Source organism: Neomonachus schauinslandi, chromosome 5 (assembly GCF_002201575.2).
Source record: "Neomonachus schauinslandi chromosome 5, ASM220157v2, whole genome shotgun sequence".
NCBI classification, from domain to species: Eukaryota; Metazoa; Chordata; class Mammalia; order Carnivora; family Phocidae; genus Neomonachus; species Neomonachus schauinslandi.
Genome location: NC_058407.1, coordinates 16,268,905 through 16,288,062, shown reverse-complemented (window position 1 = coordinate 16,288,062; position 19,158 = coordinate 16,268,905). Strand labels below are relative to the sequence as shown.

The 19,158-nt window shown below is 47.0% G+C and overlaps 1 pseudogene; it reads left to right on the top strand.

Annotated features, from left to right (window-relative positions):
* Positions 1 to 60: 60 nt before the first annotated feature.
* Positions 61 to 6,783, top strand: LOC110578188 (annotated as a pseudogene).
* The last annotated feature ends 12,375 nt before the right edge of the window (positions 6,784 to 19,158 follow it).

Sequence of the window (19,158 nt, the reverse complement as noted above, 5' to 3'; positions counted from 1 at the left end):
GGGGCTTCCCCACCTCCCCGCCGCCACCCGGGGCCCGGGGCCACCCGAGCTGGGAGGGGGATGGGAGCGTGTCGCGACTCGCCCTTTGTGCCGCGCGGGGTAGGCCGCAGCGGCGTCCGGGGGCGGGGGGGGGCTTTGTCCTCGCTCGGCCGCGACCCGGACCGGAGGCTTCCAAGCCGGGGCGCCCCCTCCCCGGGCTCGCCCGCCGCAGCTACCGCGGGCCCGCCGTCGCCGCCGTCTCCTGCTCCGGCCGCTCGGCCTCCCCGCCTGCTGGCGCCCGGGCGGCGGCGGCGGCGGCGGCGGCGGCGGCGGCGGCTCGCCGAGCCCCGGGGCGGGAGAAGCAGGAGCGCTCCGAGCCAGAGGCCGCCGGGACCCGCTCGCGATCCGGCCGGGGGCGCCACGGGCCTGGGCACCCCTTCATTTTGTTTTGGGTGTCGCCGCGGCCGCCAGGCCGGAGACGGAGGAGAGGCTGGGGGAGGGGAGCAGGGCGGGTGTTCGGTTACAGGCGGTGAGTCACGGCCCCTCCGCCGCAGTGCGCACCCCTCCCGCCCAGCCGGGGCTGGCACCCCGCCTCCGAGGCCCCCTTCTCCGGCTGGGGCGGCTGCGCTCCGCGGAGGACCCCAAGAGGGGCGCCTCGACCCCTGCCCCGCGCTCTCGCCGAGAAAAGGCGGAGGCGGGGAGGAAGAGAGGCCCAGAGGCTGAACCTGGGGTCCGCCGCCGGACTGCCGGCCCTCCGACACCAGCCAGGACTCTGGCCGCCAGGGAAGGGAGAACAGTTGGGGGCGTGGAAGACGTGGGGCGCCCACCCTGTCCGGCGACGGCTGCCTTCGGAGGTGGGCGAACCGGGGACCTCAGAGGGAGCAGGGCCCGGATCCTTCTGAGCAAGAGGCGACTTGCAGGCCTCTTGGCCCCCTTGGGCCTTGGGAGTTTTCCTCGAACTGAAAGGCCCGGATCCCGGAGTTGGTAAGGGCGCCCGTACCCCACAAGTTGAGGGTCAGGAAGGAAGGGCGTCCGACAGCGGTGAAGCAGCGCCCCCCACCACCACCACCACCACCACACAAACTCCTTCTCGGGAGCTTCAAGGCAAGAGAAAAAGAGGCCTTAGGGAATTTTTTTTTTTGTAATGGTGCAGTAGACTGGGATAGGAAGAGTGAGGTATGAAGAATGTCTGGTGCCTGGTTGGTCTTTACTTTTTCACCAGGGCGCCCCTCTCGACCTTCCTCTGCAGCTCTCAGGTCCATCCCTTCTGCATTCCTGCTGTCTTCACTCTTGTCTCCCCCTTATCACCTTATCCTGGACTCCTGCAACAGCCTGTCCTGCCCGTCAGCCCCCTCCCTGCTGCTAGAGAAATGGCCTAAAATGCTGCCATCATCATATCCCCCATTTCTGTGCCTCTGCCACACTCTTGTCCTTATCTGTCCTAACTTCTCTCCTCCGGATGCTGACATAAACCTCTCTCTGCCCCTTCCTGCCTTCTCCAACAGCACACTGGTTATGCAATAACCATGGAGAAGACAAAGGCCATGTCTATTCAATTCCTATGCTGTCCACAATTGCAGGGCCTCCCTGCCCCCATCCTGAAAGTGAATTCTTTTTTGTCTTGTTTATAAAGTCTGTAGACATTGTGCATATAAATTGAAGAGTCGGGGTGAGCAAAGTGTGGGTTGATTCTGGCTCCCCGGTGGATAGGCTGTGTGACCTTGGTCAAATGACTTAACCTCTCAGCGCCTGTTACTTCTCCTTAAAATAGGGAATAGCAGATCTGTTTTACAGGTGAAAAGACTGTGTCTGTAGTGGGAATTGAAACTATTCACCAAATATTTCCTTGTTCTTTCCCTCCCGAGGGATGTGGTAGGAATCCACTACCCTATATGACTCACTTAGGCCAATGGAATGAGAGCAGAAGGGATATGCATTGCTTTCAGGGAGAAACTTCTAAGGGCCAATGGGCAATCCCAAAAGTTCAATCTTGGCAATCTTATGTTGTCAACCATGGAAGTGCAGCAACAGAGCCTCCCCCAGCCAGCGCAGGGCTCTGTAAAGATGACTGAGCAAGCCCAGCTAGCATGCATTAGAAAAGTAGTGTGAGCAGATTTTAGACTTGTGTTGTGTTAAACCAGTGAGATCTGGGGGTTGTTTGTTACAACAGCGTAATGTTGCTTATTCTGGCTAACAGTGTTGCTCCTAAATGCTTGGGACTTAATCGGTATTTGTTGAATGAATAGCATTCTGATACTATTCTGATATTATTCTAATACTATTTTATGATAGTATCTGATACTATATGATAATAATAAACCCTCTGCTGTAAGGTGGCTGTGATAGTCCCTATTTTCAATTAAGGACACCATCTCAGAAAAATTAAGTAATTTGCCTGAAATCGCACAAGTCATAAATAGCAAGGCCAGGGTTTAAACCCTACCTGTGCAGTTCCAAACCTCATGCTCTTCCTCTTCTACACTTGCCATGCCACATCTCCTTAAATGGGAAGGATGGAAACACCCAGTACAATGCCTGGCACACAGTCCTACTCAAGCACTGGAAGTTCCTCTCCAGACTGAATTCCTATAGCATTTATAATTGGAGCCACACTTAAGCACAATATTATCATGCATTGTGCTCAAGTGTTTTCACATAGATAAAGCATTTCCTCCGACAAGATCCCAGGCTGCTTGATTAAGAGCTTGAGATCTGGCGTCAGACTGCCTGAGTTCAAATCCCTATTCTGCCACTAGTAATTGACCATCTTGGACAATTCTTTTCCCTCTCTTTGCCCCCCTTCTCTCATCTTCAAAATGGCAGGTGGTATTAGGGGTGCTAACAATAATAGGCGTGAGGGCTCTTGTGAGGATTAAGGGATATAATATATGCACTCAATAAATCATGGCTATTAATATCATACTTGTTTTTATTATACTTATTCTTTATCTTGCATGACTCCTACTGGCATTGAGGCAATTATAAGCCATTTAATCATATTACTTACTTGATTAGACTCTGATTTCTGGCTTCATTCTCATTACGGGACAGAGGTACTAACATCTGAAGTTAGAAACATGACATCCACACTGCCCTACAGCTCATATTTACATAAGGCTCATTACTTGTTCTTTATTACACTTTTCTATTTTCAAAGCAATTTAAAAGAAAGTATGCTTGCTTTCTTGAGAAATATTTGTTCAGAAAACATAGTAATACCAGTGTCCTTTATCCACCATCTACTGTCTGCCAGGACCTTTATATGTATTGCCTCTAATCACCATCATAAAACCGTAAGGTGGACGTTATGAGCCCCATTTGGCTGTTAAGAACAGGGAGCTCAAAGAGGTTAAGGTGCCTATGACCAGGAAGTAACTGGCCGAGTCAGAATTGGAACCCAAGTCTCTGACTCAGGTTTTGCTCCAACCCCTATTTTAAGCTGCCCGACATTCCAGTTCATATCAATGAATGCCTGTGCTTTGGTTGACAATCATTTTCCATTTTTCTAGATGAGGTTTTGGAAAGCTACCTAAGATCGTGACTTTTTTTTAAGAGAGAGAGAGAGCGTGCACGCATGCGTGTGAGTGGTGGGGGAGGGGCAGAGGGAGAGCAAGAGAGAATCTTAAGCAGGCTCCACACCCAGCACAGAGCCCAATTCGGGGCTCAATCCCACGACCCTGAGATCATGACCTGAGCAGAATGAAACTAAGAGACGCTTGACTGACTGAGTCACCGAGACGCCCCAGATTGTGTCATTTCTAACATAAGTATATTGTTTGCTAGACATCTTACACTGAAGAACCACCTGAGAAGGTACATATTCTTCACTGTGGCAGAAGACTGCTAGCTAACCACCAAATAGTCATGTTTGTCTTTCCACAGGGGAGCTGACAGACAGTTGCTCAGCTGGGGATGTATCTCCCAGCCTCCCTTGCCTCCAAGCCTGGCCACGTGACTAGTTCTCTCCAATGAAATATGAGCCAAATGATGTTCACTTCTTCCTAGGCCGGGGTGTTTAAAAATTGCCTAGCAGGAAACCGAGGACTCCAAGGCACCAGAGGATGGTGGAGTCACTAGATAAAAGAAGCTCGTGTCCCTGAATCTCATTGAGGAATAAAGCCACCCTCGGGGCAGGACATTGGACTGGTCCATGAGTGAGAAATAACCTTCTATGAAGTCCCTGAAATTAGAATGTTTATTTGTTACAACAGCTAATACTGCCCTAATACATACAGCTTACACTAAGTCTGTATTTACGTAGGAAAAGCAAAATGAAGATGATCACAACCATCTGAAGAGTTAGAACCAAAAATGCCATGTGTATGTTTTCTGTCTACTTGCTGACTTAAGGAGAAAGCAAATTATTTCAGGCCAGAATTTTTCTTTTAGTTTTTCCTGGATTACATGTATCAGAGATCAAAACAGAAAGCTGTGTTTCTTCCCCAGCTGAGCAGCTAGAGAAACAGAAGGGTGGTTAAGAGCCTAGTTTCCAGAATCAAAACCAGCTCAGTTCAAATCCTGGCTCTACCACATTCAAGGTGTGCGATCTTGGGTGACTCGGTCTTTGCTTCTCTGTTGTCTCACGTTGCAGATGGGGACATTAATAATGTCCCACTCAAAGGGCTTTTGTTAAGGATTGATTGAGTTTATGCAATAAAAAGCACTAAGGTCAGCACGAGGTAGTGGTGACACCCCATAAATGTCAGCTGTTATTATGATTTGCCACCTTCCCTATTCTACATTACATTCTATTTTGTGCATGCAAGGGTACAAGGGAAAGCCAGGCACAGAATCATGAACAGAATCAGTTGCTCTTACAAGAGTTCAACCAAAATAATCCAAACTGAGCCTTCATTTGCAACATGTCTCATCTATTTGGTGACTGAGAGGGCAGAGGACCCCGCTGGGAAGGAAGAGCATCAGTCTGGGCATCCACCATAGTATGGGGACAACCAACAAGACAAGACAGGGTTTCTAGCCTCTGCTGTCCCCAGGGGATGCCACCCAGGGCAGGTGCCTTCACCTCTCTGTGGAATGACATCACCAGGCGAGATGCCGTCTGATGACCCTTGGGGCTGACAATTCCTGATTCCTTTTGGAGATGGCAGTTTCACACTCCTTGCACGTGTCTTCTCCCTTCTTTTCCCGCATGGGCAAGCAGATGACTTCCAGCAGTTCCATTTGCTTTGTTTTCTCTGTCCTAAACATCATACTGAAAAAATAAGATAGCTTCTCCCTGAGGGAATAAAACAGTGGGGAGGCATTGGAAGGTTCTTTTATGGAGAAAAGAAACCGAAATGTGATCAATTCCCCATCCGCAGGAGAAGCACCGGCAGGACTCCAGAGCGGGAAACAACACCTTCCCACCCCTGGAAAGGGTGACCGCCAGAAAATGGAGAGTAAACATGTCCCATGCAGGGACACACTGGGGTCATGTGAGAGAATAACCCTAACTGGCTACAATGGAAGAGTGTGGAGGTTAAATGGCGGGGGGGGGGGGGGTCCCGGGCGGGGGGGGGGGATGTAAAGAGCTCATTTCCTCATGTTGCTCCCTGGATGGGTGAATGCACTCAACCATATTAGCTAAGTGCTTACCATGGGCCCATCACAATTCTAGGTACTGGGGATACAGAAGTGAACAAAAACAAAGTCCCCGCTTTCATCAGGTTTACAGATAAACAGTGAGCCACGGACAAATAAATCTATTACCTGTCAGGTAATGGTAAGGGCTGGTGAGAATAGATCAAGTTAAAGAGGCAGAACACATTGAGAGTGGTAAGGAGAAGACTTTCTGACAAGGTGACATGTGAGCAAAGGCCCTAAGGAAGCGAGTGTGTGTACAGCCTGGATATCTGAGGGATAATATGCACATCTGGGGGAAAAGCCTCCCCGGCATAGAGACTCATAAGTGCAAAGACCCTGAGGCAGGAATATGCTTGGCATGTTCATGAAACAGCAAGTGGAGCGAAATAGGGGAGAGTAGTAGGCGTTGAAGCCAGAGAGTTACCAGAAGACCAGATCCTGTCGGCTCTGTGGAATGATGAAAGAACTCTGGGTTTTATACTGAGGCAGGCAGGAAGCCATTGGTCGATTCTTTTTTTTTTTTTTTTAAGATTTTATTTATTTATTTGAGAGAGAGAATGAGAGACAGCACAAGAGGGAAGAGGGTCAGAGGGAGAAGCAGACCCCCCGCTGAGCAGGGAGCCCGATGCGGGACTCGATCCCAGGACTCCAGGATCATGACCTGAGCTGAAGGCAGTCGCTTAACCAACTGAGCCACCCAGGCGCCCCAATTGGTCGATTCTGATTAAAACAGTGACATCCTCAGAGCGAGCGTCTCGCAGGCCGTAGGAGGAAGACAGCGGTGGGGTAGCGCGTTACCCAGGAGGAAATTAAGAAGGAGCCAGAGAAACCGATCGATCGGGAGAAAATGTGCCCGCTGCTGCTGCGTGTTTTCACCACCAATAACAGCCGCCACCACCGAATGGACGAGTTTTCCCGCAGACACGTACCATCCAGCGAGCTGCAGATCTACACTTGGATGGATGCAACTTTGAAAGAGTTGACTAGTTTAGTAGAAGAAGTCTACCGAGAAGCTAGAAAGAAGGGCACACACTTCAATTTTGCAATTGTTTTTACAGATCCTAAAAGGCCTGGCTATCGAGTAAAGGAGATTGGCAGCACCATGTCTGGGAGGAAGGGGACTGAAGGTGGCAGAAGTTCCAAATAGGAGACTATCTGGACATAGCAATCACACCTCCAAATCGGGTACCACCTCCTTCAGGGTGCATGAGACCATATTAAATTTTATTTACTATTTCTTGAATTATTTTTCATTCAGTTATGTAAAATAAATTCTTTTTCTTCCTCTCATCATTTCCATTAAGCCTTCAAAGTCTAAACAAATTGTAATGCATCTATCTAGGAATTAGATTTGTCTGTGTTACAGTATGGATATTAATAGAAAGTCCATGTTTCTGGTCCTTCTATAAAATACAAAGAAAAGTGCTCTTAGCATCCTTTGTAAAATTGTATTGTTAAATACATGTGTGCAATCAAAAAAAAAAAAAAACAGTGACATCCTCAGACTCAGATTTGAAAAGTCTCCCCCCAGCCATTGTATTAAAAATGGACTTGGGGAGGGAGGGAAGTGATGGGGGCACAGGGCTCTGAAAAAGGCTAAGGGGCTCTGGAAAGTTCTCGCCTACAAGAACTACATACAACACCTCAACTTCCTCAGTGCCTTCCTCTTTGTGCTCACCGTGGGTCATTCCTAAAACACATATCTATCTGACTCTTGTGTCTCCCTCTCCTGAGATTCTGCTGATCTCTGTGGCCTTGAGGTCAAAGTCCAAACTCTTAGCCTGCCGCTGGCTGGGGAAAGCATCACAGGGTAACAAGAGCATTGGCCTTGGCATCAAAAAGACCCCGATTAGAGTCCTGATCTTAGCGCTCACCAGCTGTGTGACGTGCCCAAGTCGCTAGAGGTCTCTGACCTCAGTTTGTTCTCTTTCCTCCTTGTCCTGGATGTTATCACCTGCGTGTCAGCTCCATGAGGGTTAGGACTCTTGTTTGTCTTGTTCCTTGCTATATATTCAACACCCAGAACAATGCCTAGCACCTAGTAGGTAGGCACTCAACAAATATGGGTGGAGTCAGCGAATGAGCTAATAACGTAGGAGAGAGCATCTGCAGAGTGGCTAGTGCCCAGCCATTGTGCCCTTCTCTTGCTGACTCATGCTCATTGCCCTCTTCCCTTTAGTGGTCGAACCCTAACGGTACCCTCCTGATCCTTACCCACACCACCTCCTCCCACCAAGCACCATATTTTCTGGGGACACCTCTGTTTCATGCTGCTCCACCTTTGCACATGCTGTGCCCAATGCCTGGGATGGCCCCTTTCCTGTCCTCCAGATATCAAACTGCTACTCATCTTGGAGACCTAGCTTAAGACGTCACCTCCCCTCTGACACTGTGCTAGACAGAACTAAAGGCTCAGTTCTCTGTCCCCAGGGCACTCAGTCCCTGGGTCTCTTACAGCACTTACCTCATGGCATTACAATTATTCAGCTATGTGTCCAGCTCTGCCCAGTTGCCTGGGAACTCCAGGATGGTCAGCACGAGAACAGCAGTGTCCAACAGAAATATAATATGAGCCCCGTATGGCATTTTAACTTTTCTAGCAGCCACATTAAAAACAAGTTTAAAAAAAGAGAGAGAGAGAGAGAGCAATTAATCCTATTGATGTATTTTATTTAACCAAATATGCCCCAAATATGATCATTTCAAAATGAAATCAATATAAAAACCCATTGATAAGGTAGTTTACATTCTTCCTTCTGTACGAAATCTTTGAAATCCATTGTCACATTTTACACTTACAGGAAACCTCAATTCAGAGCTAAATTTTCAACTGAAATATACCTTAGCGAAAAGATAAAGTTGTATTTCACAGAAAAATATTTTACACAGTTCCAGAGTTTTTTAACTTAAATTTCGGTTAATTGTATAAAATTAAATGTTTAGTTCCCTAGTTAAAGAGCCTCATTTCAAGCACCCAATAGCCATATGTGACTAGTGGCTACTATTTCCAACAGTGTAGATCTAGATCTTATTCTTTATTCTAATAGAAGTATAGATGTGGCTTGTAATATATAAATACTGAAAGGATGGATGGATGGATGGATGGATGGATGGATGGATGGATGGATTTTACTAATTATACACCCTCCCTAGTTTACCTTCCTATTTCTTACTCTGGAAATGCAGAGCACAGGAAAGAGAGAATGAAATTAAGGGAAAGGTGAATCCATAGAAATCTTCCTTGGACTCCAATTTTTCATTTTGTCCCATGGGACAAAGTTCAAAGGCATTGAAGTTCTACTCTCTGATCCATGCAGCTCAGCAACCCAGCATATTCAACTCTCTGCTTAGATGTCAAAGCAAAGTGGGGTCTTTACTGACCATCCTGTTTAAAATTGCAGCCCATCCGCTCCTCCTCCATCCCAACACTGGGGCTCCTTACCCACCTTTACCTGTTTTCTTCTTCACCATTGCATTCACCAGCATGTAATATATTACACAATCTGTTCCTTTGTTGTGTTTGTCTGGACAAAGCAGGGATTTTCATCTATATGATTCTCTCATAAATCCCCAGTACCTGGCGTATAACAGGTGCTCGATAATTATGCATGGAATGAATAAACGGATAGATGAATAATTTGAGTTCCAGCTGTTCCACCTGCTAGTTCTATAACCCAGTAAGTAATTAAAGATTAAACCTCAGTTCCTTCATCTGTAAAACGGATGTATAGTAATATTTACCTTACAGAGTTGTCTGATAGGATCCTACAGGGGTTAATGCTTATCCTATAGGACTAAGATGATGGCTCTGAAGCGTTTAATATAGTACCTACATTGGCACTGGCAAAATGTAGCTGTTCTTAGTCTGTTTAAATAATAATATTAGATTCATTCTCTCAGGTCTATACCAACCGTGTAAAGCAATCACAATTCCCCAAGTAATTCTGTCCCAAACAAAAAAACTAGGTCAGGAAAAAATAGTCTCGGGATCTAGATTTCCTACACGATTGCCTATATTTAACCTGTCCTGTTTGTATTTGTATTTGTATTTCTAACCCTGGGATACAGGTCCCTCAGCCCTGCCCTGCCAAGAGCCAGGGCAGCTCCGTGTCAGGCCACTCTGTTTACTGTCACCAGGGACTTAGGCTCGAAAAGCAGGCACGAGAGGCAGGGCATTCCACGCGAGTCATCAGCCTGCCTATGACAGCAGAAGCTCTTGGCCCACCTGCTCTGGGGCAGTCACCCAGGCCTTAGATGGCCCGGGGCCTGGCAGCCAGGCTGCCCAGGCGGCCAGCTGGTGAGGGATGCATTAGCCGCCTTCCAGGCAGAGGAGCCAGAAACCCCAGATTCCTCTCAACGGCCTGCTTCTCCTGCTCCCTCTCCAGCCTCATCCTCTGAAATCCTTAATTTAACAGGCACATCTCCAATCTGCCCCGCCCTTCATGATGCTCTGCGTCCACCTGTTCATTCATCCAGCCAGCACATGGTATTTGAGCGTCCCTGACAACGCAATCACTGAGTCTGGGCTGGGGATAAAGAGTATTATCAGACGGTCCTCTGCCCTCGGAAAGCGTCTAATACCTCGCACTGATGTGGTGCTTTACAGTATACAAGACAGTCTCACACAAGTGGTCTCTCTTAAATCTCAAATTGATATTTTATTGGGATTAGATGCTTTTATCCCCCTCCTCCCTGGGCAACACACACATTTCACTGGATGTCCTAAGAGATGGAGCGCATTACCTAAGGTCTCACGGTCCACAAAGGAGGAGCCAGGACTCACACTCAGGTCTTGTGCTGACACCACAGGGAGTACCCAAGTGACATCGCATCTCACAAACAGCAGTTCTATAAAAGTCAAAAAAAGGGGTATGTGGGTGGCTCAGTCGGTGAAGCGTCTGCCTTCAGCTCCGGTCGTGATCCCGGGGTCCTGGGATCCAGCCACACATTGGGCTCCCTGCTCATCGGAGAGTCTGATTCTCCCTCTCCCCCTTCCCTCAGCTGCTCCCCCTACTCATGCTCACGCTCTCTCTCTCTCTCGCTCTCTCTGTCAAAAAAAGTCACAAAGAGCTCACTAAAAGATAAAGGCCATTTAATTGTATATTTAATAGCCCCAAAGAGAAATTGCATGTTATACCAGGGGCCAAGGGAGACTGGCTCCCTCCCTCAGCACAATAGAAGGGGACATCAGGAATTTGGATGGATCAGGAGCCTCACCAGATCTGTCTGTCCCTTGCTCCTCCAATGCAAGCACCCAGCCCGGGATTCCTGAAACCTCTGACCGCAGATTCCCAACTGCCCAAATTAACATGGTATGAACAAATGCTGGAAACACATGCGCAGGTATGACCCACACCTCCTTCCCCCTGAAGCACTATTTCTGGTGCCCCTACCTTTATTCCTGGAGTCTTCTGGAAGAAACATCCAGGTGGCTTTACGAGCAAAACACATCTTCCCACAGCTGAGTCTCTGCCCATTAAAAAACCCATCCAACAGAGGCTTGCTCCGATGAGCCAAGGCACAAAATATCTAACAACCAGGAGCGAGAAAAAGAAGTTGGCAAAACCGAGGAGGGGTGGAAAAATTCAGCAGAGATCCAGGAGACGTGGATGCCCTCATAACAGGAAGAAGGCAAGCAGTCAAAGCTCTTCTTCAAGAAGCAATTTCTTCAGAAATTCAGAAATTATGGCTGCAAGTAGCCAACCCTTCCCTTTTTATAGATGGGAAAACTAAGGCCCAGGGAAGTTCATGCTCTTACGGGGTGACATGAGGGCGATGATGTACTCTGTGCAAAGCTCATTACCTGTATGGTCTTATTCCATCCCTGCAAGTCTAAGAGAGAGGTATTATTGCTCCCCAGTTTTACGGATAAAGATAGAGCAGGAAAAAAATCAAATAAGAACAATATTTATGATATCTGAAGATTATGTGAAATTCAGATTTCAATCCATAAATAAAGGGTTATTGGAACACAGCCCCACCCATGTATCTATGTATATCTATGGCTGCTTTCGAGCTATAAGAACAGAAGTGAGTGTTCTGACAGCGACTGTCTGACTGTCAAAACCTAAAATATTTACTACCCAGCACTTAATAAAAAAATTACCAGCTCCTGGGATAGAGACTCAAAGAACTTGAGGAACCCTGGGAGAGGTGCCTGGGTGGCTCAGTCAGTTAAGCGTCTGCCTTCAGCTCGGGTCATGATCCCAGGGTCCTGGGATCGAGCCCCACATCAGGCTTCCTGCTCAGTGGGGAGCCTGCTTCTCTCTCTACCTGCCTCCCCACCCCCGCTCGTGCTCGCTTTCTCTCTCTCTCTCTCTCTTGCTCTTGCTCTCCCTCTCTCTCAAATAAATAAATAAAATCTTTTAAAAAAAAGTGATATGATGGGGGAAAAATATGGAATATGAAGTTAGAAGACCAGATCTGTCACTGACTATGTGATCTGCAAAATGGGGGTTAATAATAAAACTCCCTGTGGGGTTTGTTACGTGCATGAGCTAAAAAGCTAGATGCAAAAACTTTCTGCACTGCAAAATGCTCCACATTTGTGTCCACTGTTGTTTATGAGATTAGAGCCAGTTTAGGGTCCCGACCTTCCAACTCCTTGTCCTGTACACTTTCCACCATATCACATAGTCTCTCTGGGCCTTGGTTTCCCCATCTATTAAATGGGCATAATGATACCTTTCGTCATATAGACAGAGTCAAAATGAAAAAAAAAATAAGAGCATGTTTGTGAAAGCCACTCATAAAATACTTTGTATATGGTTAGCCGCAGGGTCTCTACCTCCTGTCTATAATGAAATGGAATGCCATGAGTTTTCAGCGTCCAGATCAGAGTACTGGGAGCCAAAATGAAGAGCGGAGAAAAGGACAGGACAAGAACACCCAGCCTGGCTTCAGCTTGGCCTCCTGCCCTTTCCAAAAGAGCAGCCACCTCAGTGTTCATTTGAAAGAGGAGCTGATTGGATTCTCAGCACCTTCATTATGCCGGGAGGGCACTGAGGGAGATTAATTTGGCCTTGGGGTATTTCCACTCCGCAGTCCTATCCAGCCTTGCATCTGCTTCTGACCCCTGGACTTCCTCAGGCTACCAGCAGGCTTTCTCCTCAGCTGCAGTACCAGAGTAGACTCCGGCCCAAGGGACCAGATCCCGACACGGACAGAGAGGACCATGGCAGCCACCTGAAGAGTTGGGAAAGGGAAGCAAGGATCTGCTGCTGAGGCAGGAGATGGTGACCAGCCCACTAAGTCCCCACCTGGCCCTAGGCAAGAATACAGCAACTGTCCAGAGTTTGGGCCCCAAGACCTTTACCTAAAACGTCCCAGCAGCTCTCACCAAGTTGCTTGGGTCATGGGCCCACCTGCTGGCTCAGGTCTCCATTGGACTGTGTGGCTCCTTAGCATCCAGCTGCATTTATCCAAAATAGGCCCAGCCAAAGCCAAAGGGAATAAAGCACAAAGAAAGTCCAATGCAGGAGCGGCTATGTATATTGAGAATGAAAGCCCCCAAGTCAGATATGGGTCATGTCCCAGGCCCCTCCATTGCTAGCCATGTGACCTTGGGCAAATTGCTTAACTTCTTTGAGCCTCAGTCTCCTCTGTATCTACAAAACTGGAATAATACCTAACAAATATAATTTAAAGAGGATTATATTAAAGTATGTCTGGCACATAACAAGGGCTCAAATAAAGGGGAGTATTGTCATTTTTTACTGTTATGGCCCCAAGTTCTCCTCAGGCATCTTGGGAACCCTTTGTCCCTCAGATCAGGATGCAGTGAACCACTTGCTAAATGTGAATGAATGACTAACAGGGAAAAAGTAGTATGCTTCATCCTGTTCTCTTGATAACATCCAAGAGAGTTGTGCTATCGCATTATTGTGTCCAATTTACAGATGTAAATGTGGGGCCCAAGAGCCTACATCATCCATAGACATTTGTAATCCAAGCCACAGTTTTAAATGCTGGCTTCTGTTGGGGCCTCGGTTTCCTCATCAGTTAAACAGGTGCAATTGTCAAGCCTATCTTACTGGATTGTCAAGGGCATCCAATGAGAGGAGGCAATGTGAAAACTTCCTTTTTGTGGTTATTAAGTGTAAAGGTTCACTCTCCAAGGAATGTACTTTAATAAGACACAACTTAGCCAAAAGGATAAAACTCTAATTATAGAATTAGATAAGCTTGAGACGTGTCCACATCGGTAAAGGAGAACTGCCCATTATTTGTGCAAATAAGTGGCCTATGGCAATGATGGCCAGGACAAGGGTGACCTAGTCCTCTGAGGGTGTTTTCCTGGATTCGTAGAGTCCAGGCTTGACTGTGGCCTCTTGAGTGAAACCCACAGATGACAGAATTGCAGAGACAGTGGTCTCCACAAAATCCATGCTCATTCCTCTAACAGAATCATCCAGCATAGTCCCCATTTACAAGCACCCTGTCAGAGCCACAGGGGTCTAAGGCTACAGTGAGCTGTGTTTGTTCATGTCACTGGCCTTGTCATAAGTAGAAACCCATCAGAGGCTGCTTTTCAGATCACACACACACACACACATATACACAATTAAGATTACTTAACATTAAAAGATCTTCCAATATAAAGTTATCTAAACTGCCTAGACTAAACCTTCCTATGAAGGTGCATACATATGTTCCTTTGGGATAAAGGACCTAATCAGTGCCTTAACGTCAGTACTGACAGTACCTGTCAGAACTGCTCACCTGTAGGAATGGATGTCCTCTGTCACACCTCAGCAGCTGTCTCAGCCATCACTGTGGGTTGGATCTGGTACAAGAGTTCTCGTCAGGGCATGATCCAGAACGTCTAGCCACAGACCTTCGGAGTTACTTAGGACAGTGGGGAAGAGGTGCAGAGGTGCCCAGAGACAGCCCCTGCAGGGCCACCAAATGCCATCTAACTGTGAAAGCTCAGTTCCTGGTAGTGAGGATTGGTTTCCCTGGGGTGTTGCTATTCACACACTCATTCTGATTGGCTGTATGCAAATAAGCAAACTCTAATATGTTGATCCTAGATATGTTGATTAGCAGTGCTCAGGCTGGCTCTTCTTTCCCCACCCATCTCTCTGTCTTATATGAATGTATAAATTAGGCTACATTAATATGCTGATGCTGGAAAGATGCTGGTCCGTGCTGGGAGGAAGCAGCCCTCATGTGCTGATGTTGAATCCAGAACTGGGACTTCCAATTAAAAGCATATATATTCATACACTCTACACACCCCGTAGTAGGGGTTCAATAAGTATTCTCTTTCCTGGTTTGATTTGCTCCCTTCTCTCTACCCCCAACCATGTGGCTGGCTCCCCTCCTTTGTAATTCCATACCATCACTGCCCTTCCCATTTTGTGGAATTATCTGTTTATCAATTTGTTCTTCTCCCTAGACTGTGAGCTCTTTGAAGGCAGGATCTGGGTCTCCTTTTCTTTCTTTCATTTGCTTTTTTCAAAATTTTATTTAAATTCTAGTTAGTTAACATACAGTGCAATATTGGTTTCAGGAGTAGAATTCAGTGGTTCATCACTGACGTAAAACACCCAGTGCTCATCACAACAAGTGTCCTCCTTAATACCCATCACCCATCTAGCCCATCCTCCCCACACATAGGCTCTTACAGGGTGATGTATGGAATTGTTGAATCACTATATTGTACACCTGAAACTAATATAACACTGTATTTTAACTAACTGGAAATAAATAAAAACTTAAAAATAAAAAATAAGAACAGAGGGTATTTCTATTCTTCTCTACCATTTTTAGCTTATTGGCTTTTTAAAAATTCTTTGGGTTATTACCTACCTCATGGACACAGATGGCTGCCATGATTCCAGACATCACATACTCATACTACTGCTTTCAAAGGAAGTAAGAAAGGGTGGGGTGAGGGGGTCAGCCAGGGCAAAGGGGAAGCTCCCTTCATATGTCTTTCTGTCCCTTTATGAGCGATGAAAATACTTCCCAGCACACCACATCAACCAACACTTGGTCCCATAGTTACACTTAGCTGCAAAGCAGGCTAGGGAAGCAAATACCTGGCATATTCAGGCTCCATATAAGGAGGCAGAGAAGGAGAAAGGAGGTTGGGGATGGCTGCTAGGGAGGCAACCAACAAAGGTTCTCAGAGACCTGATTTCCATTAGACATCAAAAAATTCAACCCAGGGAACCAAATGGTTAACTTTGAAGGAGGGACTATAAATACTAATAACCTGTTGAACACTATAGAGCAGCTTAGTATTAAAGTACTTGGTGTACATTGTCTAATCTTCTTAACACCCTTGAGTGACCTTGAGGCCACTAGTGTTAGACCCATTTTATCTTCGACGAAACAGAGGCCCAGAAAGTTCAGATTACTCACCCCAAGTCACACAAATAATAAATGATGAACTCCTGACTCAAAAGTAAAGCCTCTTCATCTCAACACTGGACTACAGATGACTCATAAGGAGGTTTTCCTATCATGGTTCATACTGTTACATAATGCTTTACAGTTTACAAACCTTTCCTACATCCCAGGTCATTTGATCCTCAGAATAATCTGTCAAGGTAAGAAATATCATGCTGTAGGAGGATGTTTAGTTGTTCCACACCATTCTACTTCTCTTTTCATTTGTGGTGGTAGGACTCATGGCCTTTAACTGGATACATGGCACTCTAGAATACAGACGGTATTTTCCAGGCTTCTCTGCAGCCCGGTGGGCCATACAGGTTCTAGAGAATGGGATGTGAGTAAAAGCCATATGGGTAGCCTTGGGGTCATGCTTTTAGAGAGAAGGGAATCTTAACCCTTCCATCATCTTGGAAGTGAATCTGATGATAAGCCATAATGAACCACATGGAGGGTAAAACTCTACAGAAAGGAGACACCAAGTAAGAGCAGCCCAGCCAACTAATACAGCAGCTGTGGTCTCTCTGCCCTATTTCTTATCTATTTCTATATTATTTAAGCCACTGCTATTTGAGGTCTCTTAGACAAGTGAATCTGTGTTCTGAAATAGTCCCTAGATGAATTTTGGTATAACTATCTTGCTTATAGCAATGTTCTTGACCTCCCACTTCACCCAAAAGTAAGATCTCTCCTTAATTTATGCTCAATGACCCTGACTTCATGGCCATGGGAGTGGACAATAAACCCAGATGGGCCAATCAAAATCTCTCTTCTAGTTATCTGAAATGAATGTTAAATGAATCCAGATCAGTCTGGACTGATTACTTGAACAGAGAAGAAGTAAACTCAAGAGCTATGCAGTATCCATCTTCCGCAAGTTATAAGGACCAAAGCACAGAAAGTCAATCTGTAGAAAAAGAATGAAGCAGATGGGCAGAGACAAGCTGTATGGTCCTAGATGAATTCCACACTCCTAGTTCTAGTCTCTTCCTAAGGCCCAGCTGTACCACTTGCTCAAGTTCTATAAAGCATCTCTGGATCCTTACAATAATTCCTCCTTTTGCTTCCATAGTTCAAATGGGTTTTTATTACTTGCCAACATTATTCTAAAGAATGCGATGAGACCTGGGGTGCCTGGGTGGCGCAGTCAAGCACGCCTGACTCTTGATTTTAGCTCAAGTCATGATCTCAAGGCCCTGGGATCGAGCCCCAGCTCGGGCTCTACACTCAGCAGGGAGTCTGCTTGAGGATTCTTTCTCTCCCTCTCCCTCTGCCCCTCCCCCAGCACTCTCTCTCAAATAAATAAAGAAATAAATCTGGGGCGCCTGGGTGGCTCAGTCATTAAGCATCTGCCTTCGGCTCAGGGTCCTGGGATCAAGCCCCGCATCGGGCTCCCTGCTCAGCGGGAAGCCTGCTTCTCCCTCTCCCACTCCCCCTGCTTGTGTTCCCTCTGTCGCTGTGTCTCTCTCTGTCAAATAAATGAATAAAATCTTTTTTAAAAAATAAATAAATAGGGCACCTGGGTGGCTCAGTCGTTAAGCGTCTGCCTTCGGCTCGGGTCATGGTCCCGGGGTCCTGGGATCGAGCCCCGCCTCGGGCTCCCTGCTCGGCGGGAAGCCTGCTTCTCCCTCTCCCACTCCCCCTGCTTGTGTTCCCTCTCTCGCTGTGCCTCTCTCTATCAAAGAAATAAATAAAATTTTTTTTAAAAATAAATAAATAAATAAATCTTAAAAAAAAAAAAAAGAATGCCATGAGACCGGTAACATTATGCAAGTGGCAGAACAGAGACTCACCTTCTCTAATTCCGTGTCCAGTGGTCTTCCCACAGCAAACCTATTGCATAGCTGGACTTGCAAACCTGCTCTCACTTCTCCCTTTTCCTTTCCAATGGACACATCCAGGTAGGACAGGGTTCAGGACCTAAATTCCAATCTGGACCTGGCCCCCCCTGAGTTCCCCCACTACTTAAAGTAGGAGCTAGGTCTCAGCTTTCTTACTTGTTTTCAGAGGCTCCAATGCATTTTAGGACCTTTTGTAATTATTCGGACAGATGAGTGAAAGTTCAAATTTTACTCACATCACTGTCCTAACTAACCCTTCGATAACTCCCATTTCCTGCAGTTTAACCCCAAAGACCTTGACCACTGAGGCCTGTCCTGCTTAGACTGTCCCTTGCCTGCTCTGCAGCCGTGAATCCCATCATGTGGCTCCAGCATCCCTGAGCTGCTTGTGGCTTCTTGTCTTTACTCATGCTCTTTCTCCCATTTCGTGATCCAGGGACGTTGGCCAATTACACGCTTTCACTAGTCAGCTTTTCCTGCAGTCACAATCAGCCCCCCAGAATCTCAGGGACTTACAACAAGACATGTTTATTTCTCGTGTCTGGGCTTCCCTGTCTTCTGTGGCTCTGCTGGGCCCAGCTGGGCTCAGCCCCAGGCCGTGGGCCAGGTGCAAGTCTGTCCCACATGTCTCTTCATCGCAGGCCCCAGGCTAAAACAGAGGTACGAGGGGTATGTTAACCTCAAGACAGAGGCACATGCTCAGGAGGCCAGGCCAAACAGGAGCGCATTTCAAGCCTCGGACCAGATGTGATATACATCATTCTGGTCCCTTCTGTTGGCCGGTGCAAGTCACGCTGGGGAGCAAACATCCATGAGGCGAGGGTATGCACTCCTCCCATGGAGAAGTAGGGGGACCGTGAATATCTGATCGATCAAGATACAATCTGTACCACACCTCATGTCTGCATGTGATCAAGAGGGCTTTCCCTCATCCTTTGGGAAAGAAAAGCATTGAAAAATCACTTCCTCCCTCCACAGTCCCTAGCTCTCTGAGTGGCGAGGTAGGAAAATTGGGACTGGCCCATGTGGAGTCCCTCCCAGGGAACCTGTTAGCTTGCATACTACCCAAAGTGATTTTCTCCTCTCCTCCCACCCTGTGATAAACTCCCCAGAGTAGGACTTAACCCGTGCAAAAGGGTAAGGAAGCCAGTCTATTAGTGAAGCAAAGGAGCAGGACCACCACACCAGCCTCAAGCCCAAGCTGAGATTTCCAGCTTGGCTTTCCTGGTATGAAACTGATCTCACCTCTATCTGATTGCTGTATTCATTTCTCAGTTGGTGCACGATGTGAAGGGGAGAATTGGGTAGGGTCTCACCAAGCCTCCAACACCAAGAATGCTCTGACTTCTCCCAG